Below are 25,679 nucleotides of genomic sequence, written 5' to 3' on the forward strand. Positions count from 1 at the left end.
CTCTCTCCCTTCCTTTCTCCTCTCCCTCCTCCCCCCCCCACACAAATCTTTTCAGCTAAGCTCAAATGCTGAAATGAATTATCAGCATTTTCCCCTGAGAACTGAAGAACCAAAGGACAAAGGGACATCTTTAAATACGTGGGATGAGTCTTCCAGACAGACACGGCAGTTGGCAGTACTTAGTTAAAGGAGAGGAACCATCCATGCTCTCTTTCCTTTTTTTCTTTCTTAAAGGAGCAAACATTTGGCTGTAAGTTGGTGAGGAGCAAAGGCCACCGTGAAAGGACTGACTGGTGGCTCCCAGTGCTTTGCCCCTGCGAGTTGACAGGCTAAGGAGCACAACTGTCTTTCTACTTAAAAATGTATGAACTTCCAAACTTACCTGAGAAACAGGGAAATGTCGCCCAAGAGGAAGGTATACATCAAAACACCATAAATCTGTCCAGTTTCACCATCAATATAGGTGCCTGTGCTGCCAACCAGCACATTTGTGGCCTTGCCCCACATCTTTCCCTCTGGATACCTACTTTGTTTGCTACGTTTATTTTACAAATAGCCCTTGTATCTTCTATAAGTCTCTTTTTAACCCTAGATGTTTGCTGGATTTCCATTTTTCAAAGTTATCACTGCCTCTACAACAGCAGTTCTCAAACTGTTGGTTGCAACCCCTTTCGGGGGTCACATGACCCTCAGATATTTATATTACAACTCACTACAATAGAAAATTACAGTTATGAAGTAGCAACGAAAATAATTTTATGGTTGGGGGATCACCAGAACATGAGGAACTGTATTAAAGAGTCACAGCATTAGGAAGGTTGAAAACGACTGGTCTAAAGTAACTGTGGACATTAACTCAGTTCTGGGCACTGGACATCATTTCAGATTTGGTCTTAAAGTCAGTTTCACTTCACTGTTAGGCCTAGGATCTCTCATATAATCCATAATCAGATCCTGTTCTTATAAATGCTGACTCCATTCCATCATTATTTTGATATCTTGAATTTCCTTTCTGCCAAATAAATGAGTCTGTTCCGTGTGGATCCAGCATGGACCATTCATACAGAAGTCAGCCACATGCCTGATGGAAGTGGCCTCTGGTCTAATACCTAAGAGTTCTTCTTCCCTCCTGAAAGCTCATAAATCTACCCTTTGCAGCTTTCAACGTTGAGGTCTTCCAAACTCCCACCAGAATGGCCAGCTGAGTTCTGCTTACAGCAGTCTAGGGTTTCCCAAGTCTGCAACTTCAAATTCTTCCAAATTCTGCTCAGAAACCAGTTTCAAAGTCCTGTGAACGACACAATCATGTTTACAGAAGCAACAACATCATTTTCAGGATCAGTTTTCTGCATTAGTTACTTTTTTTTTGTTATTACTATAACCAAATGTCTGGCTTGGAACAATTTAAGAAAGAAGTTTTAATTTGACTCACAGTTTGAGAAGATGTTGGAAGTTCTCTCTTTCCAAAGAAAAGTCTTACAGATGAATTTCCAGCTTTGCATCACAGAGCCTGCAGTGGATGGAATCTTGCCAGTTCCTACAGTCACCTTTTGAATTGTCCCATTGTGAATACTTGGCCCAAGTCTCTTTACAGTTAAGGCCTCTTTGTTATCTATCGACTTCAAACAAATTTCCTTTCTGACAAACAACTTGGTTTTTACTTGGTCATTTGATCTTTCTTGTTTGCTTCTCGATCTGAATTCTCATTGTAAACCTGGCTAAAAGCACCCAGTAGTAACCGTGTCATGACCTGAGTGCTGTGCTATCTTGAAATTGTCTCCTCCAAATTCACTAGTTCATTACTTTTAAATCAAGATTCACTCAAATTCTCATAATTTAGACTGAACCTAGACAAATTATTTACAGATTATAATATCTATATTCTGTCTAATTCCCAATAGCATTCCTGTTCCCATCTGAAACCTGATGACTGTCTTCTTCACTGTCTAAGCATTCTGGTCTTTTGAAGTTCAAAAGTCACCTACTAAGTTCTGCTTACAGAACTTTTCTAGGACTTTCCTAGGCTGTATCATCAAACACTTCCAAGTTTTTCCTACAAGCCAATTCCAAAGGCCTATGGACCAAATAATCAGGTTTAATCATCGAAGGAACACCACTTCTCTGGTACTAGCTTTATGTATTAGTTTCTTTTGCATTTCTGTGATAGAATGCATGACAAATGCAGCTCAAAAGAGAGGAAAAATGTATTTGGGCTCAAGGTCTCAGAAAGGCTAGTGCATTCTTGTAGGAGGACATGGCAGTGCCACTCAGCTCATGGTGGAAGAAGAACTTAGAAGGCACAGCTCATGTCACAGCAGACCTATAAGTAAAACATGAGTCAGGACCCAGGGACCTACAATAACCTTCAAAGACCTACCACTATTGGTCTATTTCTGCCAACTATGCCCCACTACCCAAAATTTCCAGAACTGTCTAAAACACTTTCACCAGCTATGGGCTAGTCATTCATAACATAAGATTGGGGAGGGAGACTCATTTCATATACAAACTGTAATAGCTTTCTGCATGACCAGAAACACATCCCTTAATTTGTATCCCAGACACACACACAAAAAAACATCCCAACAATGACCTAGAACCAATGCCAGATGGCTTTGATATGGAGTTTTACTCAATTGAGCTACATTGGGAAATTCCCAGAAAATATTTTCCTGAGACATGCTGTCCTTCCACAGATGTCTTCCAGGACAGTTTTGGTTTGACTTGGTTTGGTTTTACGTTGATGGAGGAAGGATAATATTGCAATGCTACAGTCAGGATGTTTTTCCTAAAGGTTAATCACAGGGTTATAGTTATTTAGACTGAAATTTAGAAGTGAAAATCAAGGGGTCGTTTGTTATATTTCATGACAATAGAAAACAATGATCTTGGTCAAGGTTTGCAATGACTTCGCACAGGCTTTGCCTCTTAAAGGTGCTCCTACCATCTTAGTACAACCACACTGGGGACTAAGCATCCTAGGCATGAACCACACTGGGGACTAAGCCTCCTAGGCATGAACCTTTAGGGAATATCTAAATCAACCATAAAGCAGGTTTGCATGGTTCGACTTCAGGGATTTCACCTTTGTCTTTGCTATCTGACCACCTTCCTAGCACTGTAAATTCAATTCTGTTCTTCAAATGACTCTGCTATGTATCTTCACAAGATTTTTATGTGATGAATTTCTTTCTTTTTTTTTTTTTTTNTTTTGTTTGTTTTTCGAGACAGGGTTTCTCTGTGTAGCCCTGGCTGTCCTGGAACTCACTCTGTAGACCAGGCTGGCCTCGAACTCAGAAATCTGCCTGCCTCTGCCTCCCGAGTGCTGGGATTAAAGGCGTGCACCACCATGCCCGGCTTCCGTGATGAATTTCTATGAGTGTAAAAAGTCAGGTAGAAGAAGGTATGGATAACAGCAGCTACTCTAGGGGCACAAATGAGACCTGATAGGAAGGATATCTTTTCACAATTTGGTCCCTAGGAATCAAGTACATCTGGATGCAGAGACCTTAATGGTTGTAGCTGTTGGCTTATTTTGGAAGAAAGAAGCATGCCCAGTGTTTCCTCTAGTAGAATACACATGTCCTGTGCTCCTTCATCTCAACATCTAGTTTGGCAATACCAGTGGGTTTTTCAACCATGTTATGGTCACTTACAGAAAAACAATCCCAATATTGCTCAAGTTTCCCATAACTTCACTTGGAAGGTATTTGGTTATAATTTTTAATGTAACAGGTAGAGGGCAAAAGAGTACAAAGAGGGTAACATACTATATAGGAAAGTATTTTAGAATTTCTTTTTATTCCATCAACATGCAGTAACCAACATAGGAGGTTTCCTGAAGTGCAGAAACCACAACTATCATACAAGCACGCAAGAGTGCTGTGGACATCCGAACAAGCACAAAGCTTAGCATTCCCTCCAAAAAATTGCTAAAGTAAAATTCAATGAAAAAACTTGGGAAACATCTCCAAGCTTCTGGTAGCTCTGTTTTCCATTCTCATGTGTCCCAAGACCTTGCTGATGTCCCTTCCCATCCCAGATCACACATTGTTTGTCTGCTGCCAAGGCCTTACTTGGATTGGCCTGGTTGTTAATAACCTTGGGAGCTGCTTCGTGTCCAAAGCAAATGGCCCTCAAACCAGAAGGACCATCAACCTGTTTAATGGTTAACTCTGTCTTCATTCACAACTAGGAAGAATTTCTCAAGGAAGTTTTGTTTTCTCCCTCTCTGGGATTCTTTTAACTTGAAGTTTCCACTTTAATTATTAATGAACATTGACAGAGTTCTTGTTGACTACAAAACACCATGCAAGTTTTTATAAAACAAGTAAGAAATTAGTAGACATTTGTTTACAGTAAATACAACTAGCTGAGTGAGTGTCTCAGGTTCCAAATCCAGAGGACAAGAAAGAAGGCCCCCTCTACTAATGGATAAAATCAAGCAAGCAAACAAACAAGAAAAGAAATAATTTACTTTCTGACACTCCCTTGTGATAGGACTGTCTTGAACACTACAACTCTCTGATTACATCTTAATACTCCTTATGACTGTGAAGATGTCTATATTTCTATGGAAGTTGAGATTTGTTTCCTTTGTAACTAGATGAAGCACAGAGAGGTAAGACATTTAACCAATTTTCAGAGCAATCACTAGCAAAAAGTAAGGCCCCAATACAGAAGTCAGTACCTTCAAAGTCACGTGTTTCTCCCCTGCCTACTATATTCTGTTTCTTTTAGATTGAGGAGTAGGGTGAATCATGTATTGTTCCACCACACGTCCTTGCCTAAATCTTATTATTTATTTTAATTCATTCATCCATCCATTCATTCATTTACGTCCCAAACACTGCCCTGCCACAGAGTTCCTCCCCCCAAACCCCCTTCTCCTTTTCCTCTGAGAGGGTACCCACCATATCCTCCCTCCCTGGTGCATCAAGTCTCTGCAGGATTAGATACATCCTCTCCCACTACAGCCAGACAAGGCAGCCATGGAGACTGAGCTGAACATCTGCTACATATCTACCAGGGCCCTTCTTCCAGACTTGTATGTTCTTTGGTTGGTGCTCAGTCTGAGAATAGTGATACTTTGACTTCTTCCTTTCCATTTTGTATCCCCTTGATCTTTTGTTGTCTCGTTGCTCTAACTAGAACTTCAGGTACTCTATTGAGTAGATAGGGAGAGCATAGGTAGCCTTTTCTTATGCCTGATTTTAGTGGAATTGCTTCAAGTTTCTCTCTGTTTAAGTTGATGTTGGCTATTGGCTCGCTGTATATTTCTTTTATTATGTTTTTTTGTATGTGCCTTGGATCCCCAATTTCTCCAACCATGCAGTTTGCCTCAGAGTTGCTAATATCTCTTTAGTTTCCTCCACTTCATGGTTATTGATTGACACTGGTGGGAGCCACTCCCGAGGCAAGTATGATCTTTGTACACACTGCTTCTTAGGATTCTCATTCTCTAATAGATGAGAACACTGAGTCGTAGTTATACCTCTGCGAACACAGTGAGGATATAAGCTTCCCACAAATGCTGTCATCGTCACTGATGATGATTACCATTGGCCAAAAGTAACTTCCCAGTGGCTCTCAGTGGGGTCCCAGCTTTCCCATCACCAGCTGTTATCATATCACCCCATGGGGAGCAGCTTCCTGATGGATTATTGGAAAATGAGAGAAAGGAGAAAACTTATGTGGTGGTTTGACTATGCTTGGCTCACAGAGTGGCACTATTAGGAGATATGTCCTTGTTGAAATAGGTGTGGTCTTGTTGGAGGAACTGTGTCACTGTGGAAGTGAGCAATGAGACCCTCCACCTAACCACATGAGAGCCAGTCTTCTCCTATTTGCCTTTGGAACAAGATGTTGAGCTCTCAGCTCCTTCTCCAGAGCCATTTGTGCCTGGATGCTGCTATGCTTCCTGCCTTGATGTTAATGGACTGAACCTCTGAACCTGTAATCCAGACCCAATTAAATGTTGTCCTTATAAGAGTTGTCTTAGTCATGGTGTCTGTTCACAGCTTTAAAACCCTAAGACAACTTCACAGCCTAGGAAAGATGAAAGGAATGATAATTGAGAGTCTTGAGTGCTTAGCAACAGCAAGAACTTGAGGAATACGCTAAAGCAAAGCTAATAAATAAGAAAAAGTCATGTTTATATCTAATCTCTTTTTGTGTCGATTTTCCATGCTCCAATGTGGTTACTTATTGAGTCCCATTTAGAACTTACTAAGGACAACATGCCAGTGCCAATGATGCAGAACAAGCGGTTCCATCACTCACAACGGAAGGCAAACTTAGGGAGTCAGGGTCTGCACACTGTTTGAGTGGGAGTAAAGAGAAGACAGCACCGCATATCCTTCACCTGCTGGGTGATGTCACCCAGACGGCAGCAGAAACATTCATACTGAGAGTTGCAGGAAATTTCACTGTAAGGAAGCCATGGCCAGCAAGAGCAGACACAAGAGTTTCCCAGAAACCTGAGTGCCCAGAGATTCATGCACTGGTTGGATACTTATAAAAGAAGGAAATGGTGCCAGTTTGCAGAAAACAGCGCTCATCCACACAGGCCTTTGCTTTTCTTGGGGAAGAATGCATCTGGTTTGGGGGAAAACAGCAGATGTGTGCCAAGATGTTACCAGGTCCTTACCGGGAAGAAAAATACCCCGAGCCTTCTTCGTGAAATCTCTTTGGGTTTGGAGATCAGAGACTACTGTAAGTAGTGAAAGCCAGAGTTATGTCGGGGAGCTAAATGAAAGGGAATTAAAGACAATTCTAAAAGTTGTTGCTGTTGTTGTTGTTGTTGTTATTGTTGTTGTTGTTGTTGCTGTTGTTGTTGATGACAATGATGTTGTTGCTTCCATATAAGCCAACTTTTCCATGGACTCCACCCACCCCAGCTTCCCCACATAGAGCATAAGTGGTGAGCATGAAGGAGTCCAGATGTAAAAACCACCAGAGGCACTAATCATCTCTCCAGGCAAGGAGAATACAGCTTGCTTAATGGCGTCCACATAGAGTTCTACATTTTCCCCATTTTTCATCATTTAACAATAAATATTGCTCTTAGGCCTAAGGAAACCCAAGATAACTGCTCAATTTTCTAGTTCCTATTTTCTGCAACGGACATAACTTTAGGAGAGCAGTTTCCATCCTCTTGACTCTCTCACTCCATCTCAGACTTTTAAAAAGTAAGGAGGAAAAGAAAAACAAATGTATTAAGAAAATGAAGCCAAGTGAGGCAGAGTTCAGGAGTAGGGAGAAAAACACTGATGTAAAAGAGATTCAGCAATAGTAGCTGGCTGCGAGACACAGAAAGTAGGAAAGAAAAGGCGGGTGGGTGAGACAGTGGCTGTTAGCCAGCAGAGCCAAGCTAGACCCATCCTAGGAGGAAAGGAGGACAATGAGAAACTAATTATTATGAGTTCCTCTACAACCACAGAGAACTAGAGACTGTGCTTAGGTTATTCAGGGGGGACTTCTAATTCTGCAAGCCTTTGAGAGATCCTTAAAAGAGGAAGTCATCAGAACCTCTGCCAAGCAGATGAAGCCAGGAGAACTTAGGTCTGAGCCTCCTGGAAATGGCTCTGCAGACACAGTTGGCATCTTTGCTCTCTGGCTTAGTTAAGGAGTGAATCTGTGTTGGGTTGCTTCTCTTGCTGCCCTCTATTCCCTCCCTGCTGATCCCTTGGCAGCTCATGACTGCTCCAGTCAGGCCAAATGCAAGCAGTCGATCTGGGTTAGTAGTCTATTCACTCCAAAGAAGGGTCGGAGGAACTGAGAGGAAGGTGCAGGCCAAACCTTAGAGGGTCCTAAGCTGGTAGAAACTGAGTAGGAGGGAGTTGGAGTTGACAGTATCTCCTGCTTTCCTATTGGTGGCCATATTCTGGGGAGGTGAGGCTGGGGAATCCAAAAAATAAATAAAGATTCCAGCAAAGCTGAAAATAAGCAAGGACCTTTCCTAATCAAGCTACAGGGAGCAAAGGATGCTGCATGCTTTTTTCAATTCAGCCCTATTTTATTGTTAATGGAGTGGGTGAAATACTTCTTATGACAACTAGACCTTATTTTCTAGAGACAGAATTCTCTTTTTCCTCCAGGATACCACCTTATCGCTTCTATACGAGCCTCCCTCGCATGCTTCCTTGCCAAGCACCTATAAAGCAGGTGCTTCCAGACTGGAGTTTTCGACTCTCCAGAGCTTTTGAAGGAGGCACTCACTGCCTCTTGGTCTGTGGCTTTCTGGAAACAATCTGGGATGGCCTGTTGGTGTTGCAGCAGCCAACTTCTTTTCCTGGAATTTTATCTGCAGCTGAGCAGCTACAGCTTCAGCAGTGGGTGTTGTTTTAGGAGCACCCAACAAGGACAGCTGTCCAGTTTGGTTTCCTTTCTGTTTCTGTGATAAAAACACTGACCAAGAGCAACTTAGAAGAGGAAGGGATTTGTTTCATCTTACATGTCACAGGCCATCATTTGTGGAAAGTCAGGGCAAGGGGACCTTACCTCTAATCACAGGACTCAACTCACAACCAAAGCCTGACAGCTGAAGCCATGAAGTCATGCTGTTTGATGACTCACTCAAAGTCTTGCTCCCGGCTATCTTAGGAACAGCTGACCAGGGAATTGTACCGCCCACAGTGGACTGAGGACCCCTATATCAATTCATAATAACCATGACAATTAGCAGTATGGTATGATTGAAACTACATCCGATTTATTTCTAGAACATCCTTTCTAGAACATGCATGTTTAGTGTATTTCCAGAGGAAAGAAATACCTTTCTATTTGCTCTAAGGCCATACATTGTGAACTGAGGTTTGCAACTGGAGGGAATCAAAGACTGCAGGAAAATTCAGTTGTTATTTTGATACTGAAACAAGTATGGATGGATGAATTATGAGAGAGCCTCATCTGGCTACGGCCTCCTGAACATTTGAGACACTATGTTCTTTAGGTATGGACTCAGACTTAAGCCTTACCCTTGCTTGACTTGAAGCCACGGTCTGCTTGACAAAATATTCTTTAATCATCTCCTCTATGGGATGAAGAATTACAAACAATTTGACTAAAGCCACCCAGCTACTCTATTCCTTTTTGCTTATTTGCTTAGGGGTCTTTGCTTTGCTAAAAAGACTGTTAAAGATTATCCCTTCTCCCATCCTTAGCACCACCCTTAGAAACTGGCAGACCCAGTCTGAAATACAGAACTCCTGAGACCTAGAATGGACTCAGAGATTTTGTATCTCAATTAAATGAAAAAGGAGGAGCATGGAGGGAGGGAGGGAGAGGGGGCATTAAGCTGAGATGAGATGAGGTGTGGGATCTTTGGGCTCAGTAGCAAAGCACTAGACAAGCTTGTTGCCACCAAATGATAGAGAAAATTTTCAGTGAAAGCCAGATTGTCTTTTTTCCTTTTTTCTCCTCTCCCAACTCTTAAGTTTCTTTCATTCAGAGGCCACTCACAACGCTACCTAGCCCACCTGAGTCTGTCACAAAGTCTGAGTGTGTTCCACCCCTCACCTCTATGTCCCAGGCAATTTTTATTCCAAGAATACTGATGTCAATGCACTGAGGTGTTTTTTTTGTTAATTCTTAATTTATTCTTGGAAAAGGCCATACATGGATGTAGTGTATCTCGATCCTATTCACCCATACCTTTCTCCACTATTCTTCTTAGCACCCTCAACACACTGACCTCCTATCATGCCCTTTCTTTCTTGTCTTTTGTCATTGAAATCAGAACCTCTTGAAGTTAGGTCAAGCATCAATATTTATCAAGATGTCTGGCTTAAGCAAATGAAGACAAAGTTCAGAACCATAGACTCAGACCATTCTCCTAACTTCTAGTGACCCACCACTAAGGATTAAGGATAAGGATTAAGGCTCCCTATGTTTCTTCCTTGTCCGCGTTTGAACTTGCAGAATGGAAGCTGGAGCGAGACTGGTGAATGGCAAAGAGGCAAGATTCAACCTTGTGCTCTTAGCCCCTGATTTCCATCCATCACTCCATACTGTGAGAGCAGTTAAATAGCAATGAAGAAAATTGTAGAGATCTAGCTGTCCCCAAGATGGAGATTCCTGTGCCAGTGTCAAAGCTTTATCTTGCTTCTTGCCTGGGACGTCTACATATCTTTTCAGTACAATGTCAGCTTCTGTACTTCTCCGGCTCTGCGTGTGTGTGTGTGTGTGTGTGTGTGTGTGTGTGTGTGTGTCATCCATGGGTCACAGCAGCCATGAAAGCTGGGACCTATTCTCTTTAGCAGATGCCTCACTGACTGAAATTATGAACCAGGAACTGGGCCAGAACAGCCCTGGGAAGATCAGTCATTGTCAACAGTCCCAGAGCTTGTTTGCAGAACTGATAAGGACTGGGAAGATGTCATTACTGCAGTAAAGGCCTCATAAAAGACTTTTGTCCTGTGCCTGTTAAATGTTGCTTGACAATAACTCCCGAATTTGTTTTTGGATAGACTACAAAGTCAAGTGTGCCCCATCCTAACCTTTAAGAGGTAATTAGACCACGAGGTTTCTGCCATTATGGAAGGATTAAGACTGCTATCAGAAATGGGTTTGTTATAAAAGGCCAAGTTCAGGCTCTTGTTCTGCCTCCTGCCATGGGATGACACCTCAAACAACAGTCCCCTCAGCAGTAGATTTCCTAGACCCCTTAGCTATAAGAAGAACTTGTTAAGTCTGGCCTCAATTCCTAAAGGAAGAAAATTTAAAAGCTTTGAGCTTTGATTTCTCTTTGACCATACTTTACTCATATCAAAGCTAGGCCTCTCTCTGTTCCTCACCCCAGCCCACTCCAACCCAAACTTGCTACTGTTGCCTCTAAATGAAGACCATTCTTTGTTCTGTGCTAGGCTAAGTCCCAGTGTTCAATATTGAAGATGGGAGGGCAAGTTATGGCTTCTAGTTTCAGGCTCTTTCAGAACACGCATGTACATGCCTGTGAAAGATGCCCTTTGTATTGAGCTGGTGAACTGTGATATCAAGCAGGGAGTCACTATTGCTGTCTATATCAATCCTCCCTGCCCCATGTCCTCAGGGCCAGCTCAGATGATGACATTGTTTAATAAATCTAAACTGCAAATGTTTTTCCCTCCAGGGACTCTCTTTATGTAAGTTTATGTCAGCAAATCTCAAATAACTAAAACAGAACAAAACAAACAAACAAACAAACAAAAAACCCCGAAGAGATCCCAGTTAAGCCATTGTCTTACTATGCATCCCCTGCTTCTGGTTGTTCTTTAAGGAGTAATTTTTGCTCTCCTTTTAGTCCACATGCCGTAAATCTGCACTTCATAAAATGTGGCATGTGTCTGTTAACCAGAATATGACCAAGGAATTAGCTCAGAAATGTACATCAGAACCAAGTAAAACCAACCAGAATTAATCCTAGACTTGGCTTTGAGTAAGACTCTTTACTCAGAACCAGAAGGACTTAGAGCCAGAAGGAGGAGACCAAGCTGCTAGCAGCCACGTGGTCACAGGAAGTTTATGTTAAAAGAGAGCTGGCTGGGAAGAAGAGTAAGCCAGGAGTTTAGCAGAACGAGGTCCTTCCAAAATGGCGGAAACGTCGTTGTCTAATTACCTCAGGGCCCCAGCGATGAGTTGGGTGTAGCTGTTGCTGGTCTTTCAGCCACATAAGAAAACACATTATCCTTTTGTTTAAACCAATCGTGTTGGTTTTCCATTGGCTGAACGGAAAAGTTCCTATTACCATCCTCTTTTGATGATGGCTGGACTGATGCTTTTCGTGACAAAGGACATGTTGTAGGACACAAGGCACAGTGATCTGCTCATAACCAAAAACTTGTGATTGTAAACTGAGGGCCAGTGCGGAGTGATGTCCAGGCACATTAGTGTGACTTCACCTCCTCTCACAACTGACCAAAGACAGAATATACGGGCTTTTCTTGTATTTTCCTGAGGTGTGCTAAAATGTGGCTAAAAGAAGGGACCAGGCTAACGAAAGAAGAACGCAACTGATGGGTACTGAAAAACAAGCTGAATCTCACCCGAGGTCATGTTTTCATTAATTGACTTTTGGACTTGAGTCAAGACTAGCAGAATGGAGAGCCTCATAAAAGTAGAACCCACGGAGTGAAGAAAACTCTCTCATAACAGCCCAAGTGAGAGTAACGATATGAGCTCATCCAATTTGAAGGATAAACAAATTGGGTACTCCACGCAATGGGACTGAGTCATTTTCTTTCAAAGATAAATGCTGTGAAATAGAGGGTAGAAAGGGAATCTGGCTTAAAAAGAGTAGAGGTAAGGAAGGCAGAGACTAACTGTTCTACTGGAGGACACAGAAAAGGGACCCTAGGGACGCTTCAAACTCTGTGTCCTAGTAGCATTCCAACACATGCAGATCACAAGAAACTCTCTTGTTAAAGCCACGGCAGAATAGAAAATTAAACTTTATTTTCTAATTGCACTTAATGAGCTTGGCTTCCTCAGGGCCAGACATATCAAGTTCTGTGAAAACAGAAATTTTCTTTAAAGGTTTCCTTTAAAAGAGTTCTTTGCATCACTTTTCCCTGCCATTATGTACACAGAAAACAACAGCTTTGTAGAGGTGAAAGACACCGATCATTTGAGGCAAAGGTTGCTACCTCAGACAGACACAGAGCTCCCCAGTTGAGAAATATCTCTTTTAGCCAGAAGTGAGTTGGAAAGCCCAGATTGTCTATGAGATCGAGTTTGTACTGAAGCCTTCTGGGAAAGAGGGAAAAGCATGAAACTAGAGGAAGAGACCAATGCTTTGGCTTTAGCTCTGCTAATTGTAAGACACCAAACAAACCTCCATTTGGGGGGACACTGGTCTGCTTATGTATAAAATGGTGCATAGACTGTGTCGCCTGCTTCTCGGTGAGACGCAGGGGTATCATGTTCTTCAATGTATTTTACAACCAGAGAGTGCTATAGAAATGTGTGGCTGTGGAACAACAATGGACCCTGGGCTCCCATCCTGACCCCAACCTCTTGAACTGAAGGTTGCAACGCCACGTGTGGTCACGTGACTGAAGTTGGGGGTTACAAAAAAATTGCCGAGGGAAAAAGTTTCTAAACACTCAACAACCAAAAATTAATTTAAAATCTATCACACAGTGAACCCAAGCTGTTTGTCACTTTGTTGAATTGTGTGACTTATCTGCAGCTTTCTCTCTGCGTGCAGGCAGTAAGCTCACTGCGCATGCTATCCCACCCCACACCACCAGTGAAAGCTATCTTAGCTCAGACTCAAGACTACCACAAGTGATGAATTGTAACTCTGGAACACACCCAGCTTTCTGCTCTTACAGAAACATAATGGTTTAATTATAGAAAACAAATGTTTTCTCACAATGGTTTCTGAGCATGTAAATATCAAATTAGTATATCCTTGGGTTGTTTTTGTGTTGGATTATTTGATTTTCAAAATTGCCTTTTGAATAGTTGACTTGAATTTAATTTTAAAAAAATTATTAAGTGGATTTTGACTTTGAATTAAAACGGAATCTCCAACAATTTCTGCCATAGCTCTAAACTTGTTTCTGCCATTTGTCCTGTAAGAAGGGACATTTGAAGTGGCATTCTCAGAACTGGTATTTATAAAAACAAAATCTTGATCAACTCTGAAAAAAATTAGAGATACCCTGTGTCCTGCAAGACCAAATATCCATCCAAGATTTCATTCCTTATGTGAAAATAAACAACTACATTCATCTCATTTGTATCAAATCATCTCTTTAATTCATGGGTGTATGTGTGTATACACGTGTGTGAATAATTGACGTATAATAAATTTATTTATGATTTACCAGCAAACGTTTCTTTATATACCTATTTTACGTAGCTATATACCAAGGTCTTGTGAAAAGTCCTTGAACAAAGAGGAGTCTGAGGAAGAGAATGTTTATGAAGTCAGCATGCGATGGAGTCCCCCACACAGTCCCAGTGGTTCTCAGCTGCAGACTGCATCTGTGCAGAGAACACTGCTGCCTCAGCTGAGGGGAGGTGCATAGTACATGCGTAGGAGGCGCCTCTACACTGGGCTTTTTAGTTGGGCCAAAGAGCTGAGGGGGTTTTGGCTTCCTGAGCACCTCTGTTGAAATTCCCTGGGGAATTTTGTTTTATGAAATTCCCAGTAACTGTGACCTTTGCTGGCTAGTGATTCAAAGCCAGGAGAACCTAGCTCACTGGTAGGTTAAAAAACAAAAGTATTTGAAGTCAGCTGGAAGAGCGGGAGTGAGGGTGGGGAGCACGGGGAGGGGGAGTGGAGCTCCCCCATGGTTCCCATTATGTATTGATAGAAGAGGCCCCTTCCATTCTTTTATTGCTAATTGCTTTTCCTTCCAAAGCCAAAGAAAATACAACGGAGGTGAGCCTTTTGGATTAGGCCCAGCTTTCACCAAGATCCCAGATGGTGAAATCCTCACTTACAGGTGGGTTGTGCAATTTTCAAGATGGCATTAGAAAGGATTTTATAGGCTAACTTCTTAGCACCAGAGATGCTGGCATTTATTATAGCATAGTTGTCAAATATCAACACAGAATAAGCTCTTACTCTCCAGTACAAGCTCTACGTTGCTGAGAACAGAGAAGTGGGCGGAAGGTTTCATATAAACACATAATATACCTGTGACAATGGGGGAAAGATTATTTTTTAATGTCTTTCCAGCCAAAGCCTTAACAGGGCCTAGTCGTATCTAAACTTCAGTTGGAAGAGGAGGATGTCCTTTGACTTTTACTGAACTAGGAAGGAGTAGAGGGCCCAGAATTGCTCTTCACAAGGTGACACCCATAAATGTAGTTAGGTCCTAGGATCCCTTACCTTTTGGCCTATCTGTGAGGTTGTGTTTAAAGGGGCACTATCATGTAGTAGCTAAGAAGAGCTAAAACCATCCCAGGTACCTCCAGAAACCTGATGCTCTCAGGGTTCTCTTACCTGCTTCCAAGGTTGGGGTTGTCTGGTCTCAAGCCATTTCTGCAGCCCTGAGCAATTCAGCAAGTATACGGCTTGTTTAGATTGTTATTTAAACAAAACCAACTGCATTTTAACATTCTGAAGATAAGGGAGATGTTTGGATGTGGTCATATAATTCATGTTACCAAGAACTTATTGTTTGTACCAACAAGGGTGGTAATGTCATTGTGGTTATATAGGAAAACACCCACATTTAGATGCACATGGTAAAATGACATGATCCTGTGATTGGCTCTAATATATTTAAGCCAAAAGAAGTTAAGAGAGAAGGAAAGGCCACAGAAAATTGTGCTTTAAAGGAGAAAACGAAGCTTGGCCCTGTGTGCCTGTGATCCCAATACTCAGAAGCCTGAGGCCGGAGAATGTTGAAATAGTTTGGGCAACAGTGTGGGCTACATAATTAGATCCTGTCTCCAAAAAATCTAAAGCAAAATAAGACTGACAGAAAGAGAGAAGCAAATACAAGTATCGGGGCATCATTTAAAAGACAGAAAGTAACCTAAGAAATATATTTAAAGCAATAAAATAATAATTAATAATAAATAAAATAGAAATGATAAAGCAAAAATTGTGCTGACAGATAAAGCATCAGAGCCTTGGTACATCTGAGTGTCTTTCATGGAGCCATAATTGGCATGGCAAAAAGAGAATCAAACATAACTCAGGGCAAAATATTGAAATACAAAGAGCTATACATATAATATTTCAAGTTTTTACTATTTTTCTAAAGCCTAAAATAGCCCACCATTCATAAGATATTTCCTAAATTGATCTTGCTCTTAAAAATAACAATGTTACAAATTCCTTCTCACAGGAACCTTGCCAAAGAGGAGGCAGAAAGACTGTAAGGACCAGAGGAAATGGAGGACACCAGGAAAACAAGGCCCACTAGTCAACATGATGGAAGCTTTATAAACCCAGAGACTGAGGGAGCAAGCACTGGGCCTGCACAGGTCAGGATCAAGTTCTTTGCATACATATTGTGGCTACCAGGTGAGTGATTTGATGGGATTCCTGAGTGTGTAAACAAGTGGGTCTCTGGTCCTTGTGCCTTCTCTTAGGCTCTTTTGCTTTTGCTTGTTTTGTCCAGTTTTGAGGGGTTAGTTTTTGTTTTGTCTTACTATATTTTATTATTATCCCTTAGAATACTGTTTGTTTCCTAATGAGAGAAAGAAAGGAACTAGATCCAGAGAGGAGGAGATGGGGAAGGAAGTGGAAGACTTCCTACTCAAGGGTGGGGAAGCTGTAATCAGGATATATTATGTGAGGAAAAAAATCTATTTTCAATAAAAGGGAGGAAATAATGTGAATATATAAAGGCTGCAAAAAATGTTGCATTTATTTATTTGTAATCTTAAAAGATAAATTTGTTTTTAAAAATAAAGCAATACAACATTCCTGAATTGGATGATGGTGATGATGATGATGATGATGGTAAAGGAGGAGGAGGAGGAATTGATGTGAGGTGAGATGGGACTGTGGCAAAAGGAAGTTGGGTAAATTTCAAAATGGAATGAACTTTGTATTTTGAAAGCTTTGTTTTCTGGCAAGATTCATGGTCTTCCTCCCACACTCTGGTGTGAGGCCAGCATCTGGAGGAAGGTAATGCTACTCTAAGAAGGATTTTAAAAAATTAATATTGACTCTGAAAGAAGCAGCCACTGGTGTGGGGACTTTCTCGGCCTCCTCAATAGTTCTAAAAGCATTGGGGTCTGAAGAGGATCCACGTGTAACAGTAAGGGTGAACGCAGAGGGCACTGTGCTAAATGCAAGAAACTACAAGCAGAAATCAAATCCACAAACTCTCTCTTGTGTACAGAATGCAAAATAGCAAAACTCACAGAAGCAAAGAGGGTGAAAGAAAGGAGAGGTTAACAAAGGGTAGAAATTATCAGTCCTGAGTAGTCTTGGAACATCTCATATAGGGCAGACCACTGCAGTGAGTAACATAGTATCAATTTGCTATTTGCTGAAAGGGATGACCTGGAGTGTGTTAGCCTACAGACCCACTGAAGGTCACTGTGTGAGATGGTAGGGAAGTTAAATTATGTGTTGTGCATAGATCAAAGCATCAAGCTCTGGGCCTTAATTATATTCAATTTCTATTTACTCAACTATAGCATGGCAGAAAAATAAAAACAATGGAAGAGATGTTTTCACCAGACTGTTAGCATCCTACCCCCATCATTTGTGGGATCTACAGTCCTGTGTTGCTAATCCCTAAGGCAGAGCGCTCAGAAGCAGAGGGCTAAGCTGGATGGAACATAGCATGGAGAACAAACAGATATTTTGCATGCCTTACAGTCTCAAGTATTCTCCAGTTTGGGCTCTCACTTAAGCAACCCCTGTGCTCAAACACGGATCTCTTCAAATGGATTCATGTAGAATTTTCACAGAGTGGTTGATTAGTGTCTGTTAGCTAAAGGGGTTGCAGGTTCAGGGTAGGGGAGGCAGTCCTTTGAACCTCTCAGCTTCTACACTGGAGAACGGAAAGCAGGGTGGAGGATTCCCCAGCTGCAGAGGTGAGATGAACATAGAGGAGCCGCAGACAGCGTGTCAGTGTGTCAAGCACAGAGCTGTGGAGAGATGGCATGGTGGGGATGGGGGAGGTCATCAGGCATCGGGGAGAAGCTATTTAGTTAGACATCTAAGGACAGGAGGAAGGAATCAGAAAGAAAAATGTAGCAAGTGTACCAAGACTGTGATGAGCAACATGTGGGGAAGGGAGGGGGGCAGCTGAGTAAAGACAAGGAGGGTAATGTCAGGAGACCGATGGAAACCCTGGAATACCAAAGCAGAAATGCTGTGTGTGGCATGGTACTATTGTTTAAAGATTTAAATATGAAATGTGTGATCCCCCTCCACCCCCGGCCCCACATGTGGTGAAAGGTCCTCACCTGATGGCACAGTTGAGAGAAGCTGTAGAAATTTTGGGAACTGGAACCTAGCTGGAAAAAGTATAAGGGACATGAACTTAAGTAGTAAATTAGACCCGGCCATTTCCCGTCATTCTCTGCTTCCTGTGTACAACGAAGTGAAGATGCTCCTTCACCATGAGCTCCAACAACACCATGGTCAAAGTGGGTAGAGCTGAGTAACCACGACATGGTTCCCACAAAACTGTGAGCCACCGAGATCTTGTCTTCCTTTAAGTTGTTTGTGCCAGGGATGAGGGAAGGGGACTAATACAGACCCCAGGTTGAAGGATGTTAAAAATGGAATCCAAGATGGTCCCATGAAGGTAGATCCAGCAGCAGTGAGTAGAACGAACGCCAGTCACAAGGGGACAGGCAGAAAGTCGACTGAGCTCACATCACCAGGTAATTGAAGGTGTGTTTGTCTTAGTTAGGGTTTCCATTGCTGCATGAAGAGACTCTTTGATTATAGCAACTCTTAGAAAGGAAAATGTTTAACTGGGGCAGGCTTACAGGTTCAGAGGTTTTGTTCATTGCCATCATGGCAAGAAGCATGGAGGCCTGCATGCAAGCAGACATGGTGCTGGAGAAGGAGTTGAGAGTTCTGCATCAGGATCAGCAGGAGGAGGAGACTGTGTCACACTGGGCCTGGCCTGAGCATCTGAGACCACAAAGCCCCTCCCCTCCCCCCAGTGTGATACACTTCCTCCAACAAGGCTACTCCTACTCCAACAAGACCATACCCACTCCCTGTGAGCCTATGGAGGCCATTTTCTTTCAAACCACAGTGTATCTCTATATCCATCATTCGTCTGAATTCTCATAGCAAGAGATATTACTACTCCACTCTAGAAACTGAGGCTTGGGCAATTGAATGTGCATCTAGTGAAGCAGAGCCAATATTTCCATCTAGATATTTGTCCCTACTTGATTGCTTCTTTGTGAAGCTGGGGCGAGTGGACTTCTTATTAGGTGGTAATATCTGTGGTATAAAGGAATCTAACTCTTGAGACGAAGGACTGACAAGATTTAGTAAACAGTTGCCCATATTGATCCAGAATGTTAGTGAAAGAAAGAATTATCCTGTCACTAATCTTTATTAAACATCAGAGGAAAACTGGGTGTAATATAAAAGATTGTCAGTTTTCCTTTGCTACATTGAGCTATAAATGACATTTATAAGTTTGGAAAGATGTTGTCTTAGTTAGGGTTTTACTACTGTGAACAGACACCATGGCCAAGGCAAGTCTTTTTTTTTTAATTAGGTATTTTCCTCATTTACATTTCCAATGCTATCCCAAAAGTCCCCCATACCCCTCCCGTACCCAAGTCAAGCCTTATAAAGGACAACATTTAATTGGGTCCGGCTTACAGGTTCAGAGGTTTCGTCCATCATCATCAAGGTGGGAGCATAGCAGCATCCAGGCAGGCATGATGCAGGCAGAGCTGAGAGTTCTACATCTTCATCTGAAGGCTGCTAGTGGAAGACTGACTTCTAGGCAGGCAGCTAGGGGGAGGGTCTTAGCCCACACCTACAATGACACACCTACTCCAACAAGGCCACACCTCCTAATAGTGCCATTCCCTTGACCAAGCATATACAAACCATCACAGACACATCTTCCTGAAAGCTGGAAATTCAATTGGTTCCAGGAAAAAAATTGTAATGTCACATAGAAGCAATAAGGAAAAGCCAATGGGTAAAGTTGGAGAAACAGAAGAAAGCCAACCCAGGTCTCCCATTTTCTCCACTAGGAATATATATGACTTCTTCCTCAGCCATATCATTCCAAATCATCTATCCCGCTCAGAAATGAAACAAATAAACACAAGACAACGTTTAATAAAAGCCAGGTCGAATAATTCTTTAACCTCCTATTCCTGGGAGGAAAAAAAGGCAGCTTTTGTAAAATTGGGATTCTAAATAAACTTGCAAGAGGCAAGCTGCTATGTCTTTGCTTTGTGTTTCCCCCCCAGAAAAGAATGTGACGACTTGGTCTGCCTCCCTAAGAACTACCTGATTTCTGACCAAGGCAGGCTTTGCTTGGAAAATCAACACAGCTAAGGAACCTTGAGGTTCAAAGTCACATGCTCTGCACCCACGCAGGGAGAGGTCGGTTGGTTCTTTCCTAAACCTCCTGAGTAGAGGAAAGGGCATAGAGAGGCAAAATCCCACTGGAAAACCCTGCAGAAGGCAAATAAATGGTAGTGTCAACAAGGAAGAAACTGAAACAGGCTGACAGTCTGTGCAACGTCTGATAGCTTGCCACCTCATCCCTCTTCTCAGACAGTTTGCATTGCTGCATTGACCTGTTCATCCCTCTGGGTATGTTTTGTGTCAGATTGCATGTTCTGCATCCACCCCAGGGTCACTGTGGGATGGATGGATGGGATTACAGGAAGTACGATTGCTTTCTGGGAACCAAGCTTTACGGTCAATGCAAAAACACGAGTGATCCCTTTAAAGAACAGTTAGTTGTGTTCCTACCGTGACAGGGTTCAGATAGCTTCTGCCTGCTGAGACTTGCCCCCTGCATGACAACAGGTTGGAAACAAGATAACTGTCTCAGTGATTTCTTGTGAGTACCCACTGTGTACCAACAGTCTGCTCACATGCCACCCGTGGAAATAAAACAAAAATATATATCAATGCACATGGTTGAGTGTGGACACTGTGCTACATGTGTTCCATGGGAGATCTACAGAGCCAACGGCAGTATCCGAAGGCAGCCTGTAAGATAAGCTGAATCAAGCTCTTTGCTACATCCCAGAAGCAGGGAGGTACATGGACCTGCAGACCCACATCCCTAGTCCTAATGTGACTCACACACAGAGAAAAGAAAATGTCAAAAATAGCTCACACTTGTAATCCAAGCTACTTAGAAGGCTGAGGCAGGAGGATTATGAGTTCAAGTTCTCTCTGACAGACAGAGTGAGGCCAAGGCCAGCATGAAGAATTTAGTGAGACGGTTTCAGAGTTAAAAAGGCAGAGAGTGAGCTGGAGCATGCAGTGTGGAGGGAGAGGCTCAATAAGTTCTTCTCAAGTGAGGTCAATGTAACCAGTGCTCAGCATCCCTCAGTGCCCAGCATCCCTCAGTGCTCAGCATCCCTCAGTGCTCAGCATCCCTCAGTGCNCAGCATCCCTCAGTGCTCAGCATCCCTCAGTGCTCAGCATCCCTCAGTGCCCAGCATCCCTCAGTGCCCAGCATCCCTCAGTGCTCAGCATCACTCAGTGCTCAGCATCACTCAGTGCTCAGCATCCCTCAGTGCCCAGCATCCCTCAGTGCTCAGCATCACTCAGTGCTCAGCATCACTCAGTGCTCAGCACCCCTCAGTGCTCAGCATCCCTCAGTGCTCAGCATCACTCAGTGCTCAGCATCCCTCAGTGCCCAGCATCCCTCAGTGCTCAGCATCCCTCAGTGCTCAGCATCACTCAGTGCCCAGCATCACTCAGTGCTCAGCATCCCTCAGTGCCCAGCATCCCTCAGTGCTCAGCATTCCTCAGTGCTCAGCATCACTCAGTGCTCAGCATCACTCAGTGCTCAGCATCCCTCAGTGCTCAGCATCACTCAGTGCTCAGCATCACTCAGTGCTCAGCATCACTCAGTGCTCAGCATCACTCAGTGCTCAGCACCCCTCAGTGCTCAACAACCCTCAGTGCTCAGCATCACTCAGTGCTCAGCACCCCTCAGTGCTCAACAACCCTCAGTGCTCAGCGCCCCTCAGTGCTCAGCATCCCTCAGTGCTCAGCATCACTCAGTGCTCAGCATCACTCAGTGCTCAGCGCCCCTCAGTGCTCAGCATTCCTCAGTGCTCAGTACCCCTCAGTGCCCAGTATCCCCCAGTGCTGAATATACCTCAGTGCACAGCACCCCTCAGTGCTCAGCACCTCTCAGTGTTCAGCATCCCACAGTGCTCAGCACCCCTCAGTGCTCTGCACCTCTCAGTGCCACACCCACTCCAGTGAAGTCTGTGTGGCAAGTCCAAAAGCTTGGCCACAGTCCTGAGGCAAAAGGTTTCACAGAAACTGGTCTCCTGGAGCTTTGGCATCCTGTCGCACAGATGCTCCAGATATGTCCTTTCGATAGTCAGTAAAGGGGTTAAAGCACTTTCTTTCAGTATTGTTTTATTATAGGTGCCCCCAAGGAATGATTTGACAAATAGATAAGTTAGATTAAACATTGCTTCCTGTCCTTCTCTAGTATCCTAGGCAGTCCTTAAGCCAACCCTGGGCTTGGCATTTCGTTAGAATGTTACTCATTCAGATGAAATGCTTCCAGTGTTGATAGTTAGAAATCAAGCATCGCAGTTTGCCAGATAGGAGCTAGAAAACTCAGGCCTAGTTCAAAATAGTAAACTTAGAATTCTCATTACAGACATGAATGGCAGCCTACATTACATAATAGTAGAAAGAAGGTGGGTTGTGGTTTAAGGAGGAACTGGAATATTGTATTATTCATGAAAAGGTTAGTAGAGTAGAACTTCCCTGGTGCATGTTTTTCACTGGGCCCAGAGGAATAGCATAATTAGGTATTTACTAAGGGACCTCTGGTGGTGGGTTTAACAATAGACTAGCATTGCACCTGGGCATATTAGCCCTTTCACCTGGCTCCTGTGAATAGCTGACTTTAGATAGGGCTGATCTTATCTATGTTGTAAACACTGCCTGGTTCCTGCTAGCTTTTATGTATGCATTTTATCTGTTTTGTGTAAAGAGCCAGTATGCATCTCAATGTACCTTGGCTGATGTATCCTTGTTTTTCTTCTGTATTATAAGTCTGATGCTTACTTTGAGACATTACATTCATATACAGCACTCTCTCTGGTGTCTGTGTCTGTTTGTCATCTTGCTGACTCGTGGTCCACCTGAGAACCAGGACACTGAACTCTTCCAGGGGTTGAAGGACTGACTGAGTCCAGTCTGTGGCACCTCAGTGCTCAGCATTCCTCAGAACTCAGCGCTTCTCAGTGCTCAGCATCCCTCAGAGCTCAGTACCCCTCAGTGCTCAGCACCCCTCAGTGTTCAGTACCCTTCAGTGCTCCATATCCCTCAGTGCTCAGTACCCCTCAGTGCTCAGCATTCCTCAATGCTAAGCATCACTCAGTGCTTAACATCCCTTAGTGCTCTGCATCCCTCAGTGCTCAGTACCCATCATTGTTCAGTGCCCCTCAGTGCTTAGCACCCCTCAGTGCTCAGTACCCCTCAGTGCTCAGCACCCCTCAGTACTCAGCATACCTTCACATATCCCTTTGACCCTTCTAGTACTATTCTCCTGTCATGAGCTGCACAGAATTTCATCAGCTTTCCAGCTTTGTGTATGTACCAGGACTCAATATACACAGGCTGGCTTCTTTTTCTTGGCATTGCCCTTGTGAGGTACACCCATGAGGTTTTGTCTATGGGTGGATTTGTTACATTTGGATTGTTCTTGTTACTATGGCCCAGTACACTTGCGTGTTTTTTTAAATGGACACCAGGGTCATATTTTCTAGTGTTTTGATAAATTGCCTTTCTGCACAAATATTTCAGAGCTGATTTGTTACCAGTTTAGAAATAAGAATCTTGCCTGGTATTTTGTTGTTGTTGTTGTTTTGATTCTGAAATTATATTAGGCTGCTCAGTTCTTTGTTGATTAAAACACGGGAGGGACATTTGTGTTTTTTCTAAACAAAAACAAAAACTTCTTTTTTTTTAAATAATGTTTTTGAGGAGACCAATTCTTTTCTCCCCTGGCTCTTTAGCAATGCACATGAACTGAGTCTGTGTCAGCCACGAGGTCTAAAGATCTAAAACAACATTTCATGTAGACAGAACTCTGAGTTCCCAGACTAAATATGTTAGGGAACAAAAGTTCTCCCCGGGTTTTCTTGGGCCGCCACCCAAGTTGGTTAGGAAGTCTTCTCCACAGGGGTCAGAGAAATAACAGCTCTGGAGAGCCTGGCCTGCAAAGCGGAACGCCTTCCATCTTGATTGCACAATAATGGAGGTTTTGAGGTTGTGGTTTTTTCCGTATTAGCCATCCATCCTCCCTGCTGCCGCCCTCCTGAGCTCCAAAGAACATCATCAGTAACAAGCAAGAGAAAAGGGAACTGACAAAGTTTACTTAAAGACGGTCATTTCCACAGTCGCTCATCACTGGGGTCCTCCTATGTTTCAATCACATGATATCCATAGGACGATATATCAACATCTATAAGGGCATAGGCCACATGAGTGGCGCTTTAGGAACAGGGACAACTGTCATTAGACCATTTTCCCCGCTCTGGTTGAGCCAGTGCTGTCGGTCAAGGCTAGGCTTTGAGCAATGACATGGACCATCCAGCAGCTGTTTACTTCCGTTATTAAGAGAGCAGCATGATACTAATGCCTGGTACTTAGTGAACACTGAGTGTGTGAATCAGGTCTCATTGTGCCCAGCGAAGAGCCACAAAAGAGAGACGTATTGGTTACTTCTCTACTTGTATGGCCAAAGGATTAGCGCAAGAGAAAAGTGGTTTGTTTTAGCCCATAGTTTGAGACTACAGTCATTCTAGGCAATGCTAGCTTCTCTCAGCCGTGGCTGCAGAGACATGGAGTTTCTTGCTCACATCTGAGTGAATCAGGAAACAGAAAAGAGCAAGAAACAGGCCAGACTAATGTCTCAAGACCCCAACTCTAAGGAAAGCCCTTTCTCCAGGTAGGTCCCACTTCCCAGATGTTATGCCACCTTCCAAAAGCGTGCCACCATCTAGAGACCAAGTGTTCAGACATGCACCTCGTGGAACCACTTTACATATAAACCTATATGGCACATTCTTACATCACTAGAGGCCAGTCTCCTCCTCGTGGTGTCCTGAATACCACCCTTTTGTCCTTCCCATGAACTGTCTTCTAGTGATTGCCCCCCTCGGTTTTTTTTGGTTTTTTTTGTTTTGTTTTTTTTTTGCTCCTGCACAGTGAACATTTCCCTCTTTCTCAGATCATTTCCATGACCTGACAGATACATCCTAGCGCCTCCTTTGAAACAAAGAAGCCAAGTTCTTTGACACTGTGTTCCCTCCAGACTCCATCTTTGGTCCTCAACTCTTTTGCAACATTCCCACTAGAGTTATCTGTAGTCAGTGCTGTGTCTCTTGCCACCTGCTGTTTCTCCAGCCTACTCCATCAGCCATCTTTATCTGCATGCTTCTCCAAGGTTATGAACAACCTGCTTTGCCCAATCCAAAGGACACTTCTGTGTCTCTATTCTATGCCACTTTTCAAAAGCATTTGCCCGTGTTGACCACTCTGTTTCTTAAATCCCTGTCCCTCATAGAGGTGTTCCATGGCGCTGCCTTCTCCTCTGCACTGCCTAACTACCTACCTGCAGAGCCTCAGCCTCCCTGCTTTGCTTGGGCTCAGAGTGCTGGAACCACTGTAGGCTGTGTACCAGATCTTTCCCCAGTCCCCATCTGTACCTCATCTTTCTATGCCAGCGCTCTCAGATACCCCTTCTCCGTGCTCATTAAAAAGCAGCCCAAGAACAGCTATGGTATTAGTTACAGCCACATGTCTCCTTTCTCTAGCACTTTCAAATCTCAGCTCTGATTGAGAAATGAAAGCTTTGTTTTCTGCTACAGGGACTTTACGCATAGATGCTCCATACAGAAGTTCCAAAAGCTGGACCTTCCACTTGAGAAACAAAAGACCCTCACAGTCAAATGACAAATTAAGGAGAAGGAGAAGGAGAAGGAGAAGGAGAAGGAGAAGGAGAAGGAGAAGGAGAAGGAGAAGGAGAAGGAGAAGGAGAAGGAGAAGGAGAAGGAGA

Source organism: Mus caroli, chromosome 17 (assembly GCF_900094665.2).
Source record: "Mus caroli chromosome 17, CAROLI_EIJ_v1.1, whole genome shotgun sequence".
NCBI classification, from domain to species: Eukaryota; Metazoa; Chordata; class Mammalia; order Rodentia; family Muridae; genus Mus; species Mus caroli.